We start from the raw sequence: 24,972 nt of genomic DNA on the forward strand, positions 1-24,972 counted from the left end.
CTTTTACCAAAAAGCTTGAACTGCATTATAAAAAGGGTTTTAATTTCATCAGATAGTTTAGGATAATTCTCTTGCAATCATTGATCTTTAATATTTGATTAGTAATAGTCCAGTTAAGTGACATGCAGGCTTTTGAAAAAGCAAATTTACAAGGGCAATTTCAAGACTGATGGTAAATTATTTGAATAATTTGTATATTTGTAATTGTTTTTCTCATTATAAGATTTATTTTTTCCCATAAGATTACTAAGCTAGAAATTACTAACGTGAGAGGAAATCTTTTCTGTGATTACTTAAATTACGCTGTGTACCAAATGATAAAAGAAACCCTAATAACTATACCTGTGTATGTAACTACTTATTCACTACGTATTGTTCTCAATATTGAGGTGAAGGCAATTTGAATCTAGGACTTCCCTGCCATTCCAACAGTAAAAGTCTTTATGATGGGGAGATAGTAATAAGTAAGTTATAAGACTGACATCTTTGTCTCTTGTCCCACACTTTCTCTGCTTTCTCCTCACTCGTGTGGCATAAAGGAATGCTGCGTTTGCTCTGTAAACACTTCTATCCGAAACATTGTGAGGATCCAAAGCAAAACAGGACTTGCACATAGCAGGGGCCACAGTGTGACATGAATCTTGTTGGTTGAAGCACAACGGGCCATGCAAGATGGATCCAGGGTTGAGGGACAGGTAGGAGGCCAGCTGGAAATGAAAAAGCTGGCTTGATCAGAAGGAAGAAATTTCCAAACATTCCTACTTTATTGACTGAGAACTGACTGAAAGGATTCTGAAAGTGCAATAAAGAACTATCTGTGCCATTACTCAAAGTCCTAAAATATTGAGAATCTGTTTGTCCAATGAATGATGATTGGAATAGTTTTGATATGGAATAGAATCTGATGTAATAGATGGGTTTCATACACAGAAAAACAAGTGGCCACTTTTGAGTGTCAAAATGAAAGGTACATAAATAACTACCAAAAAGAAGTAGAATGATATGTGACATATTTCATAATATTGCTGATGGTAAACATCAAAATGTTTCACATTGAATTTTCAAGAATACTCTGTGTTTCTTCTTTTACAAAAACAAATGGGAAAAAGTAGGCTCAAGTAAGCTTCATTCCTAGTCACTCAGAAGTGAACTGTCAAGTAGAAAAGAATGCCTAAAATATGATAGTAAATAGAAGCAGACACAGGCACATCCCTGATAATAGTTATCATCTATATAACTTAAAGTTGGTTGTTTTGTTTGCTTTTCTTCCAGGTTATTTCGAATTTGAAGTGGATTTTGTTTAGATGGATTAGATATCAGTTTTAAATATGACTGATATTTAAAGACCAAATAATTAATTAAAAAATATTAGTTACAAACAGGTTTTTTTTGTTGAAATTTAATACAAATGGTATATTATGAAAATGGTATACTATTACATTATTTTATCAATTTTTTAAAAAAGAAATATTTTCAAATGTTAATCTCATTGAATTTAAAGAATCTGGTTGAAAAAAAGAAAACTTACAGGGGTCATCCATGGGTACTTTTTTATATGTTAATTTATTCACCTTTGAAAAAATATTAGATGCCTATTAGGTACCAGACAGTATGCTAGTCATTGGACACACACGAAAAAGAGTAAGTTATTATCCTTGAATAGGTGATAGTTCATAAGGGGAAGAGAAATTTGTAAAGAATCATGGGCAATAGTGATTTATGACTAAAATAGAAAATTGTTAAACATACAGAGAATGCACAAAGCACAGAAAAATGACTGATGTTACTTAGTGGATAGAAAGGTGTCAGGAAAGGTTACAGAGAGATGGTCATACTTGAATGGAATCCTAAAAACCCTGAACAAGTTTGCCAAATAAATCTTAAGCTGAGCAACAAGGCATGTAATTGAGCTATGTTAGACTACACAAATGAAAAACATTGTGACTCAATATACAAAAAAATTTTCAGCCGGGCAGGGTGGCTCATGCCTGTAATCCTAGCACTTTGGGAGGCTGAGGCGGGCGGATCACAAGGTCAGGAGATCGAGACCATCCTAGCTCACACGGTGAAACCCCATCTCTACTAAAAATACAAAAAATTAGCTGGGCATGGTGGTGGGTGCCTGTAGTCCCAGCTACTGGGGAGGCTGAGGCAGGAGAATGGAGTGAACCTGGGAGGTGAGGCTTGCAGTGAGCCGAGATCAAGGCACTGCACTCCAGCCTGGATGAGACAGCGAGATGCCATTTCAAAAAAAAAACAAAAAAACAAAGGAATTGTTCTTAGTACATAGGAACAATTCATAGCAGAAATCCTAAGGACCCCTTTTCTTCACAAACTCATAGCTAAAAACATTATGCTTTCATAGAATATTTGTGTAAATGTGAAGTAGAAATACAAAGGATCTTGGTCCTCAGAAATAACCTTAATATTTATATATTACTAATCTCCACTTAACAAAGAAATATGCAAAATTAGATAGATTATTTCCATGAAAAGGTAGAAAACGTCTGTATTCAACACAGATGGTTTTCTACCTTTTCATGGAAATAATCCATTTAATTTTGTGGTTCATAATAATTACTACAAAATCCTATTAAAATTTTAGTATATAATTTTACTAATTATTTGGGTGGAAGGCTATACTGTGAAATCACACTAAATATATTTAGATTTTTTTTACTTAGGCAATTATAAAAGTTGGAAGTGTTCCATTACTGAGAAACACATATTTAAAAACATATATCTTCCTAGATATTGACATTGTTAAAATTCATGGGTTGTGTATGTGCTATTTTCAAATTTATCCACAATGTATCACAGGTTCAAATTTGTAATGGCATAACAAACCTAATTTTTATAAAATATAGCTGTATTTTTCTAGAGATGTTTTTATTTACCAAATGCTGACATGAAAATATTCTTTCTTGCAATTTCCCATAATTGTTTTAAATGTCAAATAGACTATATAGATAGCCCTATAATTTTTATGTAAACATTTATACATGTATGAATAAAAAACATAAACTTTCTAGAAATATTTTAGAATATTTATTTGAAATACAAGACTTAGAATTTGCAGATTGAAACACTAAAATATTTTAAAATTTTTTATAGAAGGATTTCAATAGAAGTTCTCAAAAAATAAGTTTCCTACCAAAGAGATTGTTACTATGTGAGGTGGTTGGTATGGTAGTTAGTTAGATACAATGTTTATGTATATCAAAACATCACCTTCTACATCTATGTTAGTTTTTGTATTGCTATAAAAATCTGAGGCTGGGTAACTTATAAACAAAAGAGGTTTAATTGGATTGTGGTTCTGCAGGTTGTACAGGAAGCGTGGTGCCAGCATCTGCTGTGCTTCTGGTTAGGCCTTAGGGAGCTTTTACTGGTGGCAGAAGGTGAAGTATGAGCAGCATGCCACATGGTGAGTGGAGGACAAGAGAGATGGGAGAGGTTCCACATGCTTTTAAATAACCAGATCTTGCATGAACTCAGAGAAAGAACTCACTCTTCACCAGGGGGATAGTGCTAAGGCATCATGAGACATCCACCACCATGATTCAAACACTTCCCACCAGGTCCCACCTCCAACACTGGAGATTACATTTCAACATGAGATTTAAAGGGGACAAATATCCAAACCATGTGAACAACTAAAATATATACAATTTTTATTTGTCATGTAATATCAATAAAGCTGGGAAAATTAAAAGTTAAATGGAATTAAATGAAAAGAAATATGTCAAGAATATAGTAGCAAAGACAAAATAAACAATTATTAAGAACAGATGTTTCTCTCCGTAATTGAATTTCTTTAAAACAGGCTCAAGAGTATTTTAGGATCCGGACTTCTGAACACAAATCTCATAATTGTTGTAAACATGGATGCAGTTTATTAACTGACCAAATCAATGGGGACTGTGAATTTGGGAGTGTGGTTGTTAGGGTAATTGCTGGTATTTAATGGTTGACTAGAAATCCATTGAACAGCAATCTGCCTATCAATCAATAACTTCAGGTTTTAATATCCTTTGGATACTTCAATTGCTTGAATGGAAATCTAGAATTGTGAGAAGTTTGAAGTTTATGCTGCATGGAACTCTTCAAGACACTGTCATTGTGGTAAAGCTCATGCTTCCATATATGCAAAATACATCCTGGCTTACATGGAAGTCCTCTGAGAATCATCAGCCTCCAATAAACAGAAATCTCTAATGCTGCTTCCCGTGGAACAGTATTGCTCAAAAGAGAAGCATCCCTTTGCCACGTAATGCCTGCAATTCACTGTCTACCTTTGTGACTTACAATGTGAGTTCAGCTTGAAACTATTCTTCATGGTATCAGAAGTCACAGGGAATTTCTCCTGATCAGTATTGCATATGCTTCTCATCATACCCCAGGTTCTGTTGCCCTGGGGGATAACAACCTGTCTCCTGAAGTGTACTCGAAACCCCAAAGGAATTTCAAGTACATCATTTTGACTGGATTTTAAGCCAGGCTTCCCACACAAATGCTGAAAAATTGGGAAACACTTTTTTCAGTCATTGTTGCAGGATACTCAGGCAAATCGCAAGTAGGCAGATGCTGAATTATAAAATCAAGTTACATTTGGATCGTGTTGCTTCATTAACTGACGAGCTCTGCGTGTGATGTCTTACAGCATATAAAAAAATTTAGCTAAAATCTCACACTACAAATAAGTGGAGGAAACATTTGTTAGTTGACATTGTAACAAAAGAAACTTGAAAGAATATGAAAGTTTTGCAGAAGTATCTGATGCAAAATGCTAGAGCAAAATGGCAGTTTCCTGCCATCTGTCTCATAGAAAAGCACCCCCTCCTTTTTTCTTTCCCACCCCCAGCTTCACTTCTTAAAATATCCATGTGACCAATAGAAAGAATGACTTCAATTTGAGTGGTCTGGCAGTGGTCCTATCCTAGCTAACTCTACGTCCAATTCACATCAAATAATTTTTCTCCCGGAGTAAATGATTCAGGATGTTATGTTGCTGAAATTTTCTAAGACTTTGAGTACAATAGCCATAGTTAAACCCTCTTCAAATAAATAACCATAAAGGAAATAAATGATAATAAAATCTCAGCTTCTAAGCCTTCACTCTACCCTGCACCCCCTTTACTCTCTATCCTTCCTTTTCTTTCCCCTTCTCTCTCTCTCTGCATGTGCGCGCGCACACACACGCGCACGCACACACACACACACACACACACACACACACACACAGACTAAGGAAACCCTCAGGAAAAATATCTTTGTTTCTTCTCTTCATAAAAATACCAGGTAAATTCAGAAACCAGAAGTCATAAAATAAGACTCATTTTGTAGTTTATTGCTCATAAACAATTGAAATAGCTTCTATGTAACATGCTAAGCAACTCTCAATGAAAAGAATCAAACTCTGTGAAATATTTGAAAAGATTTATTCTGAGCTTAATATGAGTGACCAAGGCCCATGACAGCCCTCAGGAGGTCCTGACAACATGTGCCCAAGGTGATCAGGATGCAGCTTAGTTTTATACACTTTAGGGAGACATCAATCAAATACATTTAAGAAATACATTGTTTTGGTCCAGAAAGGCAGGACCACTCGAAATGGGGGCTTTCAGGCTATAGGTAAATGTAAACATTTTCTGGTTGACAATTGGTTGAGTTTGTCTAAAGACCTGATATTAAGAGAAAGTAATGCCTGGGTTAAGACAAAGGATGGTGGAGATCAAGTTCTTATTTGCAGAGGAAACTTTCAGGTAGTAGGCTTCAGAGAGAACAGCTCATAAAATGTTTCTCATTAGACTTAAAGCCTGTGCTGATGTTAATGCTGGAGAGGTGTAATGGGGCATGTCCGACCCTCACTCCCCATCATGGCCAGAAACAGTCTCTTAGGTAAAATTTTAAAAGAGCCCTGGCTGAGGAGGAAGTCCATTCTGGTGGTTGGGGAGCCTTAGAATTTTATTTTTTGTTCACACAACTTTACTTTCTCAATAGTTTTTATTCTGAGAAGGAATTTTGGGGTAAAAATATTGCATTATAACCATAGGGAAGGTAACAATTTTCTTAATTTCATGAATATGTTTCATATTGTAGAAGATCAGAATTAACAGGTAGGTGATCTTAAACATTGGCCAATATTAGAATCGAGAAAAACATCCCAATTCATGACATCCAGTACTTTGATCCCATTGGAATGTAGAGGATACCTAACGTGGTTAATTTGGTTTCTTGCAGTTTCTATCATTAAAGCAGCATGATCTTAGCACAGTGCCTGACACATGGTAAATATCTGATATCTACTTATTGAGTGGATAATAGATCTACTTTATATAGGAAAAAATGAGTCAAAGAGATTTACAAATGTGTGCCAGAGAAACTGATGGCATGCAGACATAGGTATCAGGACATGGAGAAGAGAGAAGCACAGAATAGTAACATGGATGAATAAATTATGCCTTGAAGAATATCCTTAGGGTTCTTAGAGACACTAAGAAATTCAACGGTCTGTGCTTTGTGAAGCCTCTTCTCTCTTGTTCACTTTATCATATGGAGAATGAATCACTGCTACATGTCGTTGGGGCCAATCTTTTATTTTCCCCATTTGGGGGCTCTCTGGTGGGATGCTTTGGTCACACACAAGTAGGTTGTGACCACAGTTGTTCTTAGCAGGGGAGTCAGGAGATAAAATAATCTGATATAGCACTGATATATATCTCCGTGGGTAGACTGATAATTTATCATTTTTTAATTTAATGAGGCTTTTTAATTTTTTAATTTTTTTTAAGACAGGATCTCGCTCTGTCGCCCAGGCTGGAGTGCAGTGGCACAATCACGGCTCGCTGCAGCCTTGACCTGCTGGGTTCAAGCAATTCTCCCACCCTAACTTCCTGAGTAGGTGAAAGGATAAACTGGTACATCCAGACAATGGAATTTTATTCAGTGCTAATGGATATGACTGCACAGTACATTATTTATTTGTATGTGCCTCTTAGATATCACTAATATAAAATAGTGTGCTTAAACCTCTGTTCCACCTCCCTTACTTTAGACATTTTCTCTAAAGTTTCCTCAACTTAAGATGAAAATTTTAGAACACCTACGTTCCACCATTTATCTTTGCAACATTTGTTGCCTGTACCTTTACTTGATGCTATTTGCATTCCCTTCTGTGATGTAAGTCTTCTAGCTAATTAGTATGTTCGGATTACTTTTTTTCTCTTTAGACCCACCTTCACAAATCTTGTGCCACTTAAAGAAAATATTTCTAGTGTCAAAGCAAAATAAAATGTTGTCTTACTCTCCACCATTTACTTTAAATTGAAATCTATTGAATGTGTATTTTACATGTAGATGATGATGCTCTTGTACATCTTTTGTTTCCTGGGGCTTTTAATTGCATTCTTTTCAAATGGCAAAATAAAATCTTCCTCATATCACAATACATCCACCCTGTCTCAAATCTCATTTGCTCCTCCAGTCCATTTCTCAGAGAAAATGCTTCCTAGACTTTCCGAGCTGGTATATGCTCTACTGAGATCTGTTTTCATTCTAAGGCCACCGCACAGCTTTCATTCTAAAATCTCACTTCACCAGATTCCTGTCCTTAATTCATTCTTTCCTGAATCCCAGGTTATTTTCCTTTGTGATTTTTCTCTCTTGCTCTGAAGAAATAACTAAGAAACATTGTCTTTTAATTCCTTATTACATTTTAATTCTAATTAGATGTTGCTTTTTTTCTTTGTAACATCTATTTTCAAGACTTTATTTGTTCTGTATTCCTAATTATGTTTCTACCTCTATTATGGAGTCAACATTTTCCCTTAGTTTTTCTTGAATTTTCTCTCTCATGTTGTTACTTGATTGAGTGTTCATGGCAAAAATAAAGGATGCAGTTGATGTTTTTCCCGTTATTGTGGTTTTTGTCTCCCCTTATGTAGTAATGCCAGAGTGAAGAGTACTTAACTCAAAGGTGCTAACTCCCATACAAGGAACCAAATATTTCACTGCATTTCGTCAAAGAGAGCCCCTTTATTTTTTTCAATAGAATATTAAAAACTGGCTGCTCTGCTCTCATGTTCAGAAAGGAATATAGAACGATTGAATTGTGTAGCCCTTCTGTAGTTCAACATCTAATCAGTCTTCCTTTTTTCAGCCCCACATGCCTCGCCCATTTCCTGCACTGGGGCAGACCACAATGTATCTTTCTCAGTTGTATATGTCCTGGGCAGTGGCTTATTCCTCTCATTTTTATCCATCAACTTACTTTACATATTCTTCTTCCCAGAAATTTATTGAGAGTTCTCATCTGCTGATAACCACATCATATAGTTTCTGTTTTGTTTTATGAGTTTATTCCTTTTTGTGCTTTTTGCTAAATAACAATGGAATTTTATAAGGGAAAGAAGACAAATGCCTGCTCTCTCCAGCCATGATTTAAATAGAAAATTTTACATCTAGCTTTTATATTCTTATTTTGAATAGAAATAATATCAACATGCATACATCCAATATATACATTCCATTTGCTATTATGAAAAGCAAAGTTTTACCCATTAACTTCACTCACCCCCTAAGTTATTCACATCAAAATAAATTATTTTTAATGTTATGTTTTAAACTTAATGTGGGCTACTTTTCAACTAGAAGAGATGAGTAAGGATTCTGTTGGTAATCAATTTACTTGGCAAAATACAGCACTTCTGAAGTGATGTATTTAATTTTCATATTATTGTGCAATATAGTAAAATATGTCTTGCTAAAAATTCTTTTAAAATATTTCCCCAGAAGAATGTTGGCTATTTCAGGGCACTACATGAAATTTGATGGTTTTTTTTTTTTCTTTCTTAACAGCAGAGTTCATAGATCAAGTTGATGGACCATCAAACAAACATTAATTAGTTATTATATAAACACATTTGGAAGCTGCATTTATTCTATAAACAAAGGCAGGTCAAATATGTCATCACAAAAGTGGATCTAAATTAGCTATACATAGCCTGCAATTTCTTATGCAGATATAAAAAATGATTTTTGGTAATGAATTTCTCATATAACTAATCAAGTTTATTTTCTAAACTCTGAAGAAACCATTAATTTGCCTTGTTATAATAATCTATTTTAATGGGCCATTTCAGAACTCTCTATATGGCTATTATTAATGGCTGAATATAAAAGTCTTCTCATGTTTCATGTATTCCTAGTTTTATTTTCATTAATCATCATAGACTCATTGAAGCACTGACTTTATTTTTTTTTACATAAATCAGCAGCTGAGCACATTTATGAAGAATGACTTCTGTGAAGCTGAAGAGCCCTTCCCAGAGAGGAAAGAAAAGGCAGCTCCCCAGTCTGGCAACTCTTTGGCAAAGAGAACTTTAAGATAAACCTTCCAAAAGTCATTTACTTGTTAGGTATTCTTGGTTTTCTGAAACTTTAGAGCTCATAAAAACTATGACTCCCCTCTGGGAAGAAGGGTATGGAAGGAGGCTAGCTGTCAGTGTGCCATTTCTTATAGTAACATTTGGCCCATGATACTGTGGTGCTAACAAACATGACGTCACCAATTCCCAACAATAAGCCTCCTGCTCAGCTTCCTGGGTTACTCTGGTCTATTTTCTTTTGTCAGGGTGACTATGGTTTAATAAAAAAATATATTTTTATTGCCATTATGCCACTTGAGCTTGATTATGGTCCTAGGTCATTTATCTAAGACCCATTTCTGTATTTATGAAAGTTCTGTTGCTCTACCCAGATGTGCTTTTCTCAATAATGGATAAACTTTCCTTAATTATTATCAAAATGTTGATGGTATACATTACATTTCAAACTTTCCTTTGTTTGAGATATTACCTCCATAATTTTATCAGTTTTACAAAATGAATTTCCAGGAAATAAAAACTAGGGGGAATGTGTAAGTTTGAAATAATTATTGTTTTCAAATTATATTCAGTGAAGACAATATAATGTTAATATAATTTAGCATAGTATCCTTGCAGTGACCATTTTACTTTACACATGTAACAACTAACAATTTTGTTCATGGATTATAATACTAAATCTAGTGGCATATGCTTTGTGTGCCCAGTGCCACTCTGCAGTGAGCCAGCTTCTCTTTTAGGCCCTGGAGATATAGGAATGCACAAATCAGACATGGTTCCTGTCCTCATGGAGCTGATGTCTGTGAAGCTATATATTTACTGGTCGATGTCATGCTTTAAGGCTCATCTTTAAAATATTCTTGAGATGATTTCTCCTTAACCTTAAACCTTCCTCAATAACTTTTATACAACAGTGTTTATTTCAATTGAGCTGCAGTATAGTGTAGTTTCAAGGGAGGGTCCTAGAACTGTGGTACGCTAATCAGATTGTTATCTCTGCCACTTACTAGTTGCATGATCTTTTGTTTTTTGCTTTTACCATAAGAGTAAACCCAAATAAGATTAAGGTATAAACACTGAATGCATCACATCATCTCTTTTATAGATTTTTGTTCTTCTACTAGATGATCTCTGTAAAATTACTAGCTCAGGAAGACTAAACTCCATTATACCCATGGGCCATGTTGAAATAAGGAAAATCTGGCATCTTACATGTAAAATCTATGCTTTTATTTTAAAACCAAAACCAAAACCAAACCAAACCAACATACTTTCCATACATCTGCTGTGGAAATTACCTCTAAATATTTCTCAACATTAATAAAAAAAGTATGAGACAAATATACAATCTGCTAAGGAATGATCTGTTTTATTTTGAAAGTCAATATGTAGAAATAACGATGATTGATGATGGTGATGATGATACCGAGGCTGATGATGATAAAGATAATGATGCTGACAAAAAATTCCTGGTTAAATGTAGAAACTTAAGAAGAAAAATCCAGAAGTTATCTGTTTCTGTACCCTGTACTGAATAAAATGGCAATGTTTTAATAACAAGAGCAACAATGATTATAGTTTGTGCAGTCTCTAAATTGCTCTTAAATTATTTTTTAATTTGGTTTATAATATGGCTATCCATTGGGATTTTTTAAATTAAGTAACATAATAAGAATGGAGCTTATTTTCACTATTATTAAACTTAGATATTTTGATTCTGAATATTAACCTTTTGTTTTCATATTTATTTTATGATTTTATTCTTTAGTTTCTTTTAAAATGATATTTATGATTTGTATAAATACTCTGAAATTCCATATTTTATGAATTCAAAATGAAACATTTTTCTGACATTTCTTCCATCATTCATCAGCTTTAGGAATTTCTTTGTCAGCAGATTCCTTTTAAATCTGAGATATATCTATTTTCCAGCCTTTCCTAGCCAAATAATTTACCAGTATTTCCAAAATCCTGACCGGCTCCAAAATGATTGAATTATCATCTTTTATTTAGCATATGTGTATAATTTCACACAAATACCAAGACAGTTTTCAACAAAAACTGAGTAGTAACGTATTTATATACCTAGGATACTTGAATTTGCTCTCAGGTGCTGCAGAAGTAATATGTAATTTCAAATGAACAAATGAACAATTAGATTCCAAATATTCCCAATCTTGGAAGATTTCTTATAAACAATGTTTCTGTTTGCTAAAAATTGCTAGCCGTATTCCTCTCTTAGAGGTTTATATTATATATTCCTATATTTGACAATGTAAAATGCTTGTGTTTATCCGGAGTTTTCCAGAATCACTTGGATTTAGAGCTTTTATCCCAATCCAAACCTCTTCTGAAAAATAATAAAAGCCTTTCTAATGCAGTCTCAAAGAACACACTTGGTTTGTTGAACTAGGTTTTATTTTAGGACTAAGTCTGCAACTCCATTGATTGCTCTGTGAATTATTTTGTTAGTACCACTCTGCTCACTCAGTTTTAATTGCTATAGCTGTATGTAAAAAAAAAAAAAAAAAAAAGTATTATCTCAAGAAGTTTGTCTGAAATCATTGATCTTTCATTTTTAATTTGCTCAGGGTTTTTCCAGTTTATTGAAAATTCCAAATTAATTTAAGAAACAAGTTTTTGCATTCCAGTAAAATGTCATCAGAATTTTAATAGAAATTCTACTGTTTTAATTAAACTTTGTAGAATTGTTATGTTTATACTATTTTGTCTTCCTTTACCATAGCATAGTATACTACTGTATTCCATTTATTAAAATCTACTTTTATGTCTCTCAGTAAACTTTTAGTTTTCTTCATGTAGTTCCTACACATTTCTTGTAAGATACTTAAAAACATTTCACATTTTTCATTAATGTTGTGAATGGAATATTACTTCCTTCCTATTACATCTTCTACCTGGTTATTACTGGGATGTAAGAAAGCCATTAATTTGTGCATATTTTTCTTGCATCTAGGTAACTAGACTCATTTTTAATAACTTATTTTCAGAATCTAAGATTCTTTTGGGACTGAATACATAATCATGATGCCTGAGAAATGATAACTTTTTCTCCCTCTAATCATTTTAACTTTCGTATTTGTTTAATTTCTTACTTACTGCTAGAAACTTTTAAAATAAATAGGGAATCATAGTGTTAGGTGACATAATTCTCATACAGGTTTTAAAGATACTTTCTCTAGTGTGTCATTCTTAAATATAGTTTCCCCACCAAAAGTTTATGAGTGGATTTCAGAAACTCTTTGAATGCATAAAATTATTTGCAATATTTCACATAATATATGCATTTATTTGGGAAGAAAATTCTTAGCTTTAATAGAATTTTAAAGGAGTTTATACACAAAAAAGAGATTAAGAACCCACATTAAGAATATTTTACTAAATATAAAGAATTTTTTAATGTATATATTTACCCTGTACAACATGATGTTTTGGCTATCAAGCTAATTGCCATAAACATTGACTCACATACTGTTTTTGGTAAGAAGATTTAAAATTTACCATCTTTGTGATTTTCAAGAATACACTACATTATTAACTGTAGTCACCATTTTGTATAGTAGAACTTTTCAACTTATTCCTTCTAACTGAAATTGTGCGTCCTCATTCCTTAATTTTAACTTTTATAAACATGTTTATTTTATTTATTTATTTTTATTTAGAGATGGAGTCTTACTCTGTTGCCCAGGCAGGAATACAGTGGTGCTAGCATAGCTCACTGTAGCCTTGATCTCCTCGTCTCAAGCAATACTCCTGCCTCAGTCTCCTGAGTAGCTCAGACCAAGCCAATGAAATTTCTTTTTTCTTTTTTCTTTCTTTCTTTTTTTTTTTTTTTTTTTGAGACTTAGTCTCGCTCTGTTGCCCAGGCTGGAATGCAGTGGCCCGATCTCGGCTCACTGCAAGCCCCGCCTCCCAGGTTCACGCCACTCTCCTGCCTCAGCCCCCCAAGTAGCTGGGACTACAGGCACCCGCCACCACGCCTGGCTAATTTTTTGTATTTTTAGTAGAGATGGGGTTTCACCGTGTTAGCCAGGATGGTCTTGATCTCCTGACCTCATGATCTACCCGCCTCAGCCTCCCAAAGTGCTGGGATTACAGGCGTGAGTCACCATGCCTGGCCCAAAATTTATTTTATGTAGAAATGGGGGTCTTACTATGTTGCGGAGGCTGGTCTTGAACTCCTACCCTCAAGCAATCCTCTAGCATTGGTCTCCAGAAGTGCTGGGATTACAGGTATGCACCTGGCCAACATGTTTAAAATATATAAAGTAGGATCAGTTTTCCTTCTTTGAACTTTGGTGATATTTAACATAATGCATTACATCAATAACTATATTATTCTTAATTCATTGGTTAATTGCTTGAATTACAAATACCTAGTTTGGTGGTTTGAAAATGAGGGTATGATTTGACTCAATTGGCATATAATTTAATTTTTCATGTTTACATTATCAATTAAGTTTTCAATTTAATTTTTAAATTTAACTCTTTATCTTAAATTTCTTATTTAATTGCATTTTACATTAAATATTATAGATTTCTACATCCTAATTTTTAATAAAAGATTTGTAAAAGATTATAACATCTGTTTTGAGTTATAGTGCCTATTTCAAACTTTGTTTGTTTGTTTGTTTGTTTTTGGTTCTCAATTTAATTTCTTTGGTGAGAACATTTAATTTCTTTGGTGACAAACAGATGTTTGTTGATTGAATTGTTTTAATTCACCTGTCTTGTGATACACTCACTGTTTTATTATTTTTTCCAACTTATGACTCCTTATTTCTTTATGCTTTCCTCGTGTGAGAATTTCTCTTCTGTTTAAATTTTTGAGATGAATGATAGATTATTTTTTCTTTCATATTAAATATTGAAATGGTTTGGGGTTATATATTTTTCCGAGAGTACAGCCTTCTGTGCATTTCATAAATTTAGATACATCATGTTTCCATTTTAGTTATTTTATTTGTATTCTCTGTCATGGATATTCCCTGTTTGCCCCCTCAGACCCACTCTCACCTTTGTTCTGCTTTGTGTCCCAATGTTGTTGATCAGTGGGCATCCTTACCTTCCAGCTGCAGGTGAGTTCAGCCAGTGAGGCGCAACAGCAGATAGGATGGCAGAAAGTGAGGATGAGGAAGATTTCTCTGAATCTTTTTCCGCAGGGTCATGATAAGCTGACTGTAGCTCTCAATCAAAAATCACAGCTCTTGTCTGGAAATTCTTTCCCAAAAGACCCTTCTGTGTCCAGTTTCTGGTCACTTCTCCATTGCACTTTCAGGACAGGAGGGGTCGCAGTACTCCTGATGTGCTAGCCAGGGGCTGCCATATCTTATGGTTTTCCTACATTTTGCCCTCACTTTAAAAATAATTACCTTAGAAAACTCTTCTTAGATTATCCCGATTTGAATGTGTAACAGTTTAGGTTCTGTAACAGTTTTAGTACTATTTTAATATAAACTATTTTGTAATCATTGATTTTCTTCTTAAATCTGAAGGTATGTTTGGTTGTTTGGGTACGGTTTTGTATGATACTGTATTTTATTTATTCCCAATGGACTCGAATGTTCTGAGTCTTAATTTTTATGAACAGTGGTTTCTTCTCATTGTGATTAGAATGAACCACAGTCTGTTCGATCATTGTGTTTTCTTTCTTTTACTTTTTCTTTTAATGGCTTAATCATAACCCTTTTGGTTGAAAGCCCAAAGGATCCTTGTAAAGCCACCTGCTGCAATTGATTCCTTGGCCATTATCATTGAGACTTGTCATGGTCTCCACTTGAGAACTGAAACCATCTATGTCAACATGCCTCAGGGTAGAACATTGATCACTTTGTGCCAAGATAATTTGTTTCAGGCAAGCTTTGTCTGAGAAAGATGAAACTTTACACCAATAAGTAACTTCTTATTGCTTCAGGATATTCTTACAAAATGATTTATTGCAGATAGCATTCTGCTTACCTGATAAAAGAGCTCATTTACCAAGTTACTTTTACTTATCAAGACTAGTTTCAAGATACCACTTAGCTGTGTCTACTTATGCTAAACTATCATATTATGCACTTTGCCCAATCCCAATCATTTATCTGCCTTAACAAACCAACCTCAAACCACTTCACTCAAACTTCGAAGTCTTGTAACTACCTTACATCTGATTTCTCTCTTTGGAGATGCCATGAAGATCACATGGAATTTTCCCTCGCTGCAATGAATGAAAATAACCATTGTTTTATCTAATCAGCACATTGGTGATATTTGTGGGAGTTCAGCACAATTAGTCTTGGGAATTTAAAGAAAAATAGAAGAACATCAGTAAGACTGACTACAGAGACTGAAGGGTATCTTTGCCACCCTCAACATGTGAAACATGTGGGGAGAACTGAGACCTCCTGCCATGACTGAGTCAACCTGAAAGTGAATCCTCTCACTTCAGACAAGCCTTCAGATGACTGAAGCTCTAGCTGACATTTGACCACAACCTCAAGGAAGAACAGCCAAGCTTCTCTGGAATTTCTGAACCTACAGAAACTATGAAAGATAATAGATATTGTTGGTGTTAGCCAATAAATTTGGGGGTAATTTGTCACACAGCAATAGATAATACATACAGTACATATATTCTTACATATTTTTTTGTCTGAGTTTTATTGTTGCCAACAATGGTTTCCATTTTTCTACATCACACTCCATCATAACTAAAATTTGATTTTCCTTCTTGAGTTGGTCATTCAGATCTAGAACCATCATACCTTGAGTTTCCGAGTCAGTTAATTCCATGATATGAGTGTTCAAGTTGTCATTGATTTCAGTTGTCATGAAAAGGCAAGCAGATAGAAGTCCAGGATTCCAGATTCTAGATGATTCCATTGTATTTTCCCTTCCTTCTTCCCTCCCTCCCTCACTCTCCCTTCCTTCTTTCCTTTCTTTCTTTCTTTCTTTCTTTCTTTCTTTCTTTCTTTCTCTCTTTCTTTTTCTTTCTTTCTTCTTTCTTTCTTTCCTTCTCTCTCTCTCTCTCTCTTTCTTTCTTCCTTTTCTTCTTTCTTCTTTCCTTCTTTCTTTCTTTCTTTGACAGGGTCTCACTCTGTCACCCAGGTTGGCTCAATGCAACCTCTAGTTCCTAAATTCAAGAAGCAATCCTCCCACCTCAGCCTCCCAAGTAGCTGGGACTACAGGCTCACGCCACCACACCTAGCTAATTTTTGTATTTTTTTCTAGAGGTAGGGTTTTGTCATGTTACCTGGGCTGGTTTTGAACTCCTTGGTTCAAGCAATCCACCTGCCTCAGCCTCCCAAAGTGTTGGAATTACAGGCGTGAGCTGCTGCACCTGGCCAGAAATTGTTTTTGATAACTGAGCATAAGAAGGTTTTTTAAACTTCATAAGTATATCTGAGAGACAGAAAACCACTCAGAAAACTTTCTTATCTTTCAGTTCCAACATTTCAGCCTCCATTTACTGAAAAATGTTGATATCCTCCACTACTTGAGCTAATTATGAATTGGGTCTAATTAAAGACCTCCTGTGGTCTCTGAATCACCTCTACTGTCTTCATGAGGACAGCACGTAGAGGAATGAATATTTACATATATTCACAAACACATATAAAAAGGAACAAAAATTCATGCTATGGCTGAAAACTGACTGAATGTAAAGCTATCTTTAAACTAACAAAACTTTCATGTATTATTCAACTATATACAAACATAATGCCAGTTACTTAAAATTCAGTCATTTTCCAGTTTTATTCATTTTTGATCCTTACTACACATATAATATCATTCTAAAAGAGCAGATAAAGAAAACTAAAATCTAAATTAGGTATACTTGTTAAAGGCTTATTTTTGAAAGTAATCATTTTGTCTGTAACAGTCAAAAAAATCTGTGTCATTAAACAGAATATTCTACTTGAAGTGCTTTTTTGTTTTGAAAATTTGAGAGGTAACTGAGAAATTGTTATTACTAAAAATGTATAAGCAATTATTTTGGAAGAGATGAACAGAAAAATATAGTCTGAAGGTGAATTCTACATAAAAAATTCTTGTGTGCTAAAATATTCATTTTGACCTGTTTAAAATTGGTTTCCTAAACATAATATTTGCCCAGATTCCACTACACACACACACAAAGATTCCCCCATATTTTGTAAATATTTATGATGACCGAAGGAAACTATTTTGAAAGTACAAAAAGCATGAATTAAATAGCAATATGAAAAAAAGCAATCTTTGTTCTTTCAATTCTATTCAGAAACTTGAACTGAGCTAATAAAGTACTGTTTAATAAAATTCTATAGGGAATCTCCTTTACAAAAAGGTGTTTGCAGTGTTTATTTTACCTTAAATGAGTTAAGCATCTCTACATGCAAACATGCGTATTCTATTTGTTTGCTTGAGAGAAAAATGGTTTTTTTGTGGCAAGATAAACGGGAAATGTTAGCCTATGCTTCCTGAATTTTTATAGCTTTAATAGTAGTAGAATCCCAATGAATCACATTCTAGGATTCTATTTAGTATACAGAAGCTGACAAATGTACTGGTTAGGGATTTACTCTGTTAACTTGTACTGAAGCCAAATTGACTCAAAGAAATAGAGTGGATCTCTTCTCTGAGGTCCTGACTTGTTCAGGTTAACACTATTTCCAGAATTTCACTACCCTCATTCCAAAGAAGCTTAAATGATTAAAAAAAGGAAAATTTAACTGCACAATTTGAGATGCATTCTTTTGGTTGTTTTATACCCATTGTAAGATATAATTTATGGAGCATATAATCTACTTGCAGAGTGAATTTAAATAATTTAAATAATAATTTGTTATTCACCCATAAATATAAACAGCAAAGACTCATCGTAAGTACTGTTACTAGGAAATTGCCATGGTATTGCTGTAAGTGGCTTTGAATGCAGCCCAATACAAATTGTAACTTTCTTTTTTTTTTTTTTTTTTTTTTTGAGGCAGAATCTCGCTCTGTCACCAGGCTGGAGCGCAGTGGCGCGATCTCGGCTCACTGCAATCTCTACCTCCCAGGTTCAAGCGATTCTCCTGCCTCAGCCTCCTGAGTAGCTGGGACTACAGGCACGCACCACCATGCCCAGCTAATTTTTGTATTTTTAGCAGAGATGGTGTTTCACCATGTTGGCCAGGATAGTCTCAATCTCCTGACCTTGTGATCCACCCGCCTCGGCCTCCCAAAGTGCTGGGATTACAGGCGTGAGCCACCGCGCTCAGCCTGTAAACTTTCTTAAAACATGATGAGATGTTTTTGTGATTTTCTTTTTTAGCTCACCAGCTATTCTTAGTGTTCATAAATTTTATGTGTGGCCGAAGACAATTCTACTTCCAGTGTGGCACAGGGAAGCCAAAAGATTGGACACCCCTGCTCTAGATTATCACTTTATTCTGCATCATACTCAATTATCACCAATGACTTCTTGGATTTCTAAAAGATTTTTTTTAAATGCATAATCATATGTATTTTTTTCATCTAGTATTCATAAATAAACCTCTACTGGAGGTGGACATTTAATACATCTCTGTTTTGGGGGGCTCAATTATGGTTGCTTGGCAAGAGAGGAGGCTTGGCATAGTGGCTCACATCTGTAATCCCAGGACCTTGGGAGCGTGAGACAGGTGGACAGCTTCAGGCTAGGAGTTTGAACTAGCCTAGGCCACATAGTGAGACCCCATCTCTAAAAAAAATAAAATAAAATAATAGAAAGAAAAACAAAAGAAGCCTTAAAAATAAGGAAATCCTGTCATTTGTGACAATAAGGATGAAATTGGAGGACATTATCTTAAATGAAAAGTCAGGCACAGAAAGACAAATCCCATTGATCTTATATGTGGAATCTGAAAAACTCAAACTCAGAAACAGCAAATAGAATGATAGTTACAACAGAGTCTGGAGGAGGTGGGGTGGGAGGATTGGGGAGATGATGGTCAAAGAATACGAAATTTCAGTTAGATCAGAGGAATAAGTTCAAGGGATCTATTGTACATCATGATGAGTATAGTTAATGACAGTATATTATGCACTAAGAAGTTGCTAAGAAAGTAGATTGTTAAGTGTTCTCACCACAAAAGATATGTGTGAAGTAATGCATGTATTAAATAGATTAATTTAGCGATTTCACAGTGAATACACATATTGAAACACCATGTACACCACAAATATATACATTTTTTTACTTGTCCACTTAAAAAATTTTAAAAATTGTGCTGTTTTTGTTCACTGTTTGTGGTAATTTGTTATCACAGCAATAGGAATTAATACAGAAACTAAGGCCTAAATTGGTTATGTAGCTTGTGCAAAATCATGCAGACAGCAATTGGTATAGTTGGCTTTGAAGAGTAAGCATCTAGCTTTAATGAATATATTCTGAACATCAAACTCTATGTTGCCCTATCCCTGTTTGACAGACATCATATTCTAACATAAAATAGTACAGCATATATGTCTCTCTGTGTGTGCATTTGTATGTGTGTTTCACAAACTTACATACTACCATATTCCTTATAACTCTCAACCAATAACCCAACAAGGATAAAGACCTGCACTGGAATCCTTTGCCAACTAAAACCAAAAGCAAGAGCTTAGCTACAATGACCTCATCTGCCAACAGGCCTCTGTAGTCCTTAGCGGCTGTTTAGCTCATGAGAGATAGAAAGGTCAGGGCAGGTAAAGTAGTGAAATACAAGAGCCTTCTGTACAGTTCAACACCTTCTCAGGTTTTCCTCTTAGTGAATTTTGAAAATACTGTCATGGTATATGTATGTGCAATAAAAAATTTGGAAACAGAAAAAAATCCATTTAAACAATATTAATCTATTATTATAAGTTAAAAAATAGGGTTAACTTCAGAATATTTAAAATTGTTGTAACCAGAAAGTTATTCAAATGACAGTGATGCTGTTCACATGTATTAATGAAAAAGTCATTCATCTAAACTTTTATTTATTCATTTATTCAATAAATACATGTTGAGTGCTCCAGTCAGTGGAGCTGGGGAAAGTCTTTTATTCATAAAATGAGCAAAGAAAACCCAAACAAGTTAAATTGTCCAAATCAAAGCAGGTAAGCATTTACGTTCTGCCATAGAATCATTAAAGCAATTAGGAGAAAGTTTAAAAAATAATAATAAAAAGTAATTAAGTAGCAACTGTAATTATAGAAAAGTTCTTTCACATTTATACCCATTTATTTAAGGTAATTATATTTCATTTACATAGGACTTTATGATTCATAAAAATTTGACATATTTTATCCTTGTGAATATTTGGGAGTTACAGGAGACAAGTTCTATTTACATATATATGAGTGGCATTGGAGTGCTGATTGTTCGCAATTGAACAGATTTACCCCCCTATTCTGTCACCATGTAGCTATGTGATCTTAGGTAATAATACTGGCTAATATTTCTTGAGTGTTTAATAAATATCTGATACTTTTCTTGTCTGTCACATGTCTTTACTCATTTGATTTTAAACCAGTGAAGTAGGTATTTTTTTTCTCTCTCTCTCTCTTTTTTTTTTGGAGAGATGAAGTCTTGCTCTGTCGCCCAGGTTGGAGTGCAATGGCACGATCTTGGATCACTTCAACCTCCACCTCCTGGGTTCAAGCAATTCTCCTGCCTCAGCTTCCCAAGTAGCTGCGACTACAGGCATGCACCACTACGCCTGGCTAATTTTTGTATTTTTTCGTAGAGATGGGGTTTCACTATATGTTGGCCAGGCTGGTCTCGAACTACTGACCTCAGGTGATCCACCCACCTCGGCCTCCCAAAGTGCTTGGATTATAGGCGTGAGCCACTGCGCCTGGCTAACATTATTATTTTCATATCCCTTTACTGATAAGGCAACTTAGGTACAGAGAGATGAAGAACTTTTCGAAATTCACATAGTCTTTGTTTGCTGAGCTGATTTTGAACCTAGGCATCCTGATTGTAAAACTCCCATTTATAAAGTGTATATTCTGCTTACCTTTTCTTTTCTATACAAAAAAGATAAAAACAGTAGGCTTGTGAGGAAAAATGGTAAGAGACATCATGTAAAGCAATTTACACTATGTCTGGTATATGATAAAGTATTATTAAACCATTGTTCTAGTATTCTTTGAGAATCTAAAGAAATTACAACTCAGAAATTTGTTTTAAATTAAATTTAAGGAAGTTACACAGGTGAAAGTGGAGTAGCTTAATCTAAAATCTTAGTTGTATGGATTAAAATCTAGTGCTGCAAAACACATTGAAATTTAATGCTGACTGTAGTTTTGTTGTAAGAGCAGTAACATATTAGAAGACAGATGTGTTTTAAAGGATAACCCCAGGCTGAGAACCTCAGTGCTGGAAAATAGGAAAGATGAATGCCAAAAGTATGGTGTTTCTTGTGAAACCTCACAGAGTGAAGACCTACACCCATGAGTGAAGACCTACACCCATAGGTAAAACCTTAAGCGTTAGTGGTCAAATAGAATGAAATGCCTGCCTCGAGGCATCATTTATTTAGGTCTCTCTTGCTTTAGTTCACTGCTGGGGCGCTTACTCCCTTTGATGTAAAATGTCTTTGAGTCCTGCCTGGAAACTGGTCAGGGATGCTTTAGTACGGAAATCAATTAATTTTTCTGAGGAAGAAAAACACACCAGAAATGAGTATTTGGTTGCTTAGTCTTTTATGTTATTCTATTATTTCTTATCACGGGACGAATGTTGTGTTTTAGATGTAAAGCAAAAAACAAAACAAAAACAAGAATGGAAGAAAAATATAAAAGAACCAGGTTTCTATAAGATCAAATGCATATTCCCTTTCTCAGAAAGTTGAGTTTGTGGCTTCTCAGTAAAGAGAGTCAGGAGTCAGAACCAGAAAAGTAATATAATTAACTGATCATTAACTTCCTTGACAGCAGTGAAAAGATGCAAAGCTCCTAGTGATGATAACAGAAAAAAGAACATACCTTCTTCCAAATGTTACAGCAACTAGTTTCTTGCAGAAAATTAATGAACAATCCGTGGGTCAACATAAACCTACATTGTAAATCCACCATATGGATAACTTTGGATTTTCATTTAAGTGATGACCTTCAATGTAATACAAGTTTATTCTGCAGTTTTTGGTGAAACCTTAAAGTCAGATACTAACATGTATCCTTTAATTTTCATATGTACATGGATTCATTTGGGATCCAGTACTTAAACTTGTTATGATTAATAAAAGAAGAACCTAGACAGGCTCAATACCTAAATACTATGTTGGGGATAAAAACAAATTACTGATTAATATATGATACTGTACACCTGATTCCTAATACAAGTAGAAATAATGTTAATAAGATTATGGGATTGAAGGGAATGAGATACTCTATAAGGCCATGACTTCTTTGTTTGTTTCCTTTTGTGGAGAGAATTTGGTGGTTTAAGGAATTATAAAATAAAGCTGTTACTGTAGGTTCATTTTATAGTTTTATGTAAAAATCCATTCAGAATTTTACTTCTATGTTCTAAATCCAACGCATTACAAATTTTATGTATAACACATTTGTGTGAGTTATATTATTATCAGACAATAATATTTTAAAAATTGCTCTCTCAAATGGAGAATCCTAGTAAGATGAATTTGCTAAAATGTGATTAAACTGATCTAGTTATTAAGTATATTTCTTATATGAGACTAATTTTGTTTAGAGACACTTAAATTTACAATGTAGAAAAGGCAGAATAAATAACTGGAATTATTACTTGCTTCCAAAAGCAAAAAATTAGCAGTGACAGCAAGAAATAGGTGTGTCATAAGCAATTTATTAGACTAAGAGATGAATAAATCTCAGTGATTGAGTTGCCTCACAAACATACTGAAATATCTAATATTAGTTTGAGTATGAAAACTACCCCAGGATTGTTTTCTCACTTAAAGTTGCTAAGCAAACAAAAAATATCTAACGGCAAATTAACTGATCAGGGGAAAAAAAGAATGAGAGAGACAGAGACTGAAACAATTCAAAATCTGCCTAAAGCAACAGACAGGTGTTTTATTTAAGGTGCTGCACTTTGCTGCCTGTCTCTGATGACTGATGTGACAAAGATTGCTATTGAATTCTAAACTCCAAGTTTTAATAATGAGCTACAAATGACAGTTGTCTTTGTCAGCAAAAAAAGGATTCTTTCCCTGGTATTCTTCACCTTTAGTTTCTGCCAGGTGAGGCCTGAGGGTGCTTAGAGTTAGTGCTAGTTATCATGACTAATTTATGTCCAGATATTTAATCTGGAGTGCCCAGATATTACATTAAATATTATTCTGGGTGTGTCTATGAGGGTGTTTCTGGATAAGCTCAACATTTGAAATGGTAGGCTAAGTAAAGCAGATTACCCTCCTCACTGTGGGCTGGCCTCAACCAATTGAGTGAAGACTTGAATAGAACAAAGGCTGAGCAAGAGGGAATTAGCTCTCTCTGCCCAGTGCTCTTCAAGCTGGGATATCAGTCTTCCCTTTGTATTTGAACAAGAACTTATACTACCATTTTGTCCTCAGGCCTCTGAACTCCACATCTTGGGACTTCTCATGAGTCCTAATCACATGAGTCAATATCTTATAATACATCTCTTTATGTATGTTTTTTCCACATAATATAATAATAATCTTTCTTTTAATTTCTTAAAATTAGTCTGTATATAAAGGGAGAAAGGAAGGGATCACTATCTATCATCTATCTATCTATCTATCTATCTATCTATCTATCTATCTATATCATCTATTTTTTTTTTTTTTGAGATGGAGTCTAGCTCACGATCTCGGCTCACTGCAACCTCCGCCTCCCGGGTTCAAGTAATTCTCCTGCCTCAGCCTCCTGAGTAGCTGGGATTACAGGCACACACCACCATGCCTGTCTAATTTTTTTCTTCATTTTTAATAGAGACAAGGTTTCACCATGTTGGTCAGGCTGGTCTCGAACTCCTGACCTTGTGACCCACCAGCCTCAGTTTCCCAAAGTGCTGGGATTACAGTCGTGAGCCACCGCACCCGGCCCTATCTATTTGTATCTATCTATCTCTTAATGTTTTTTTATCTGGAGAACCTTGACTAATATACTAGTGTTACTTAATCTATTTGAACTCCTGTACTTTTCTGCCATGAAAATCTGGGAGATACAAGATAGCTTATTCACTGTAGCTTCATACACACACACATGCACTAGTATGTACATAACATATGATATAGATATGTGTTTGTAAATGTGCATATATGAATATAAGCGTGTATTAATACCCTTGTTTGGCCAGGAAAACCAACTCCCCACTAGATAATTCAATTGAGAGAATTTTATATGGGGACTTATTTACAAAAGCATTTAGAACAGTTGAGAGAACGAAAAAAGATGAGACAAAATCAATTTTATTAGGCCAATACCCTCCTTAGTTATAGATGGGCAAATGGAACAGAATACCGGAACCCAGGAGCCTGGGCTACCAGGTAGGAGCAGAAAACTCAGTGGGGCCACCTGATGGGAGATGGAACCAACCACAGAGATAAGACCACTGCTGATGACACTACTCAAAGCAGATAAATAAAATTAAAAATACCTT

The sequence above is a fragment of the Pongo pygmaeus genome, chromosome 8 (genome assembly GCF_028885625.2).
Source record: "Pongo pygmaeus isolate AG05252 chromosome 8, NHGRI_mPonPyg2-v2.0_pri, whole genome shotgun sequence".
Lineage (NCBI taxonomy): Eukaryota > Metazoa > Chordata > Mammalia > Primates > Hominidae > Pongo > Pongo pygmaeus.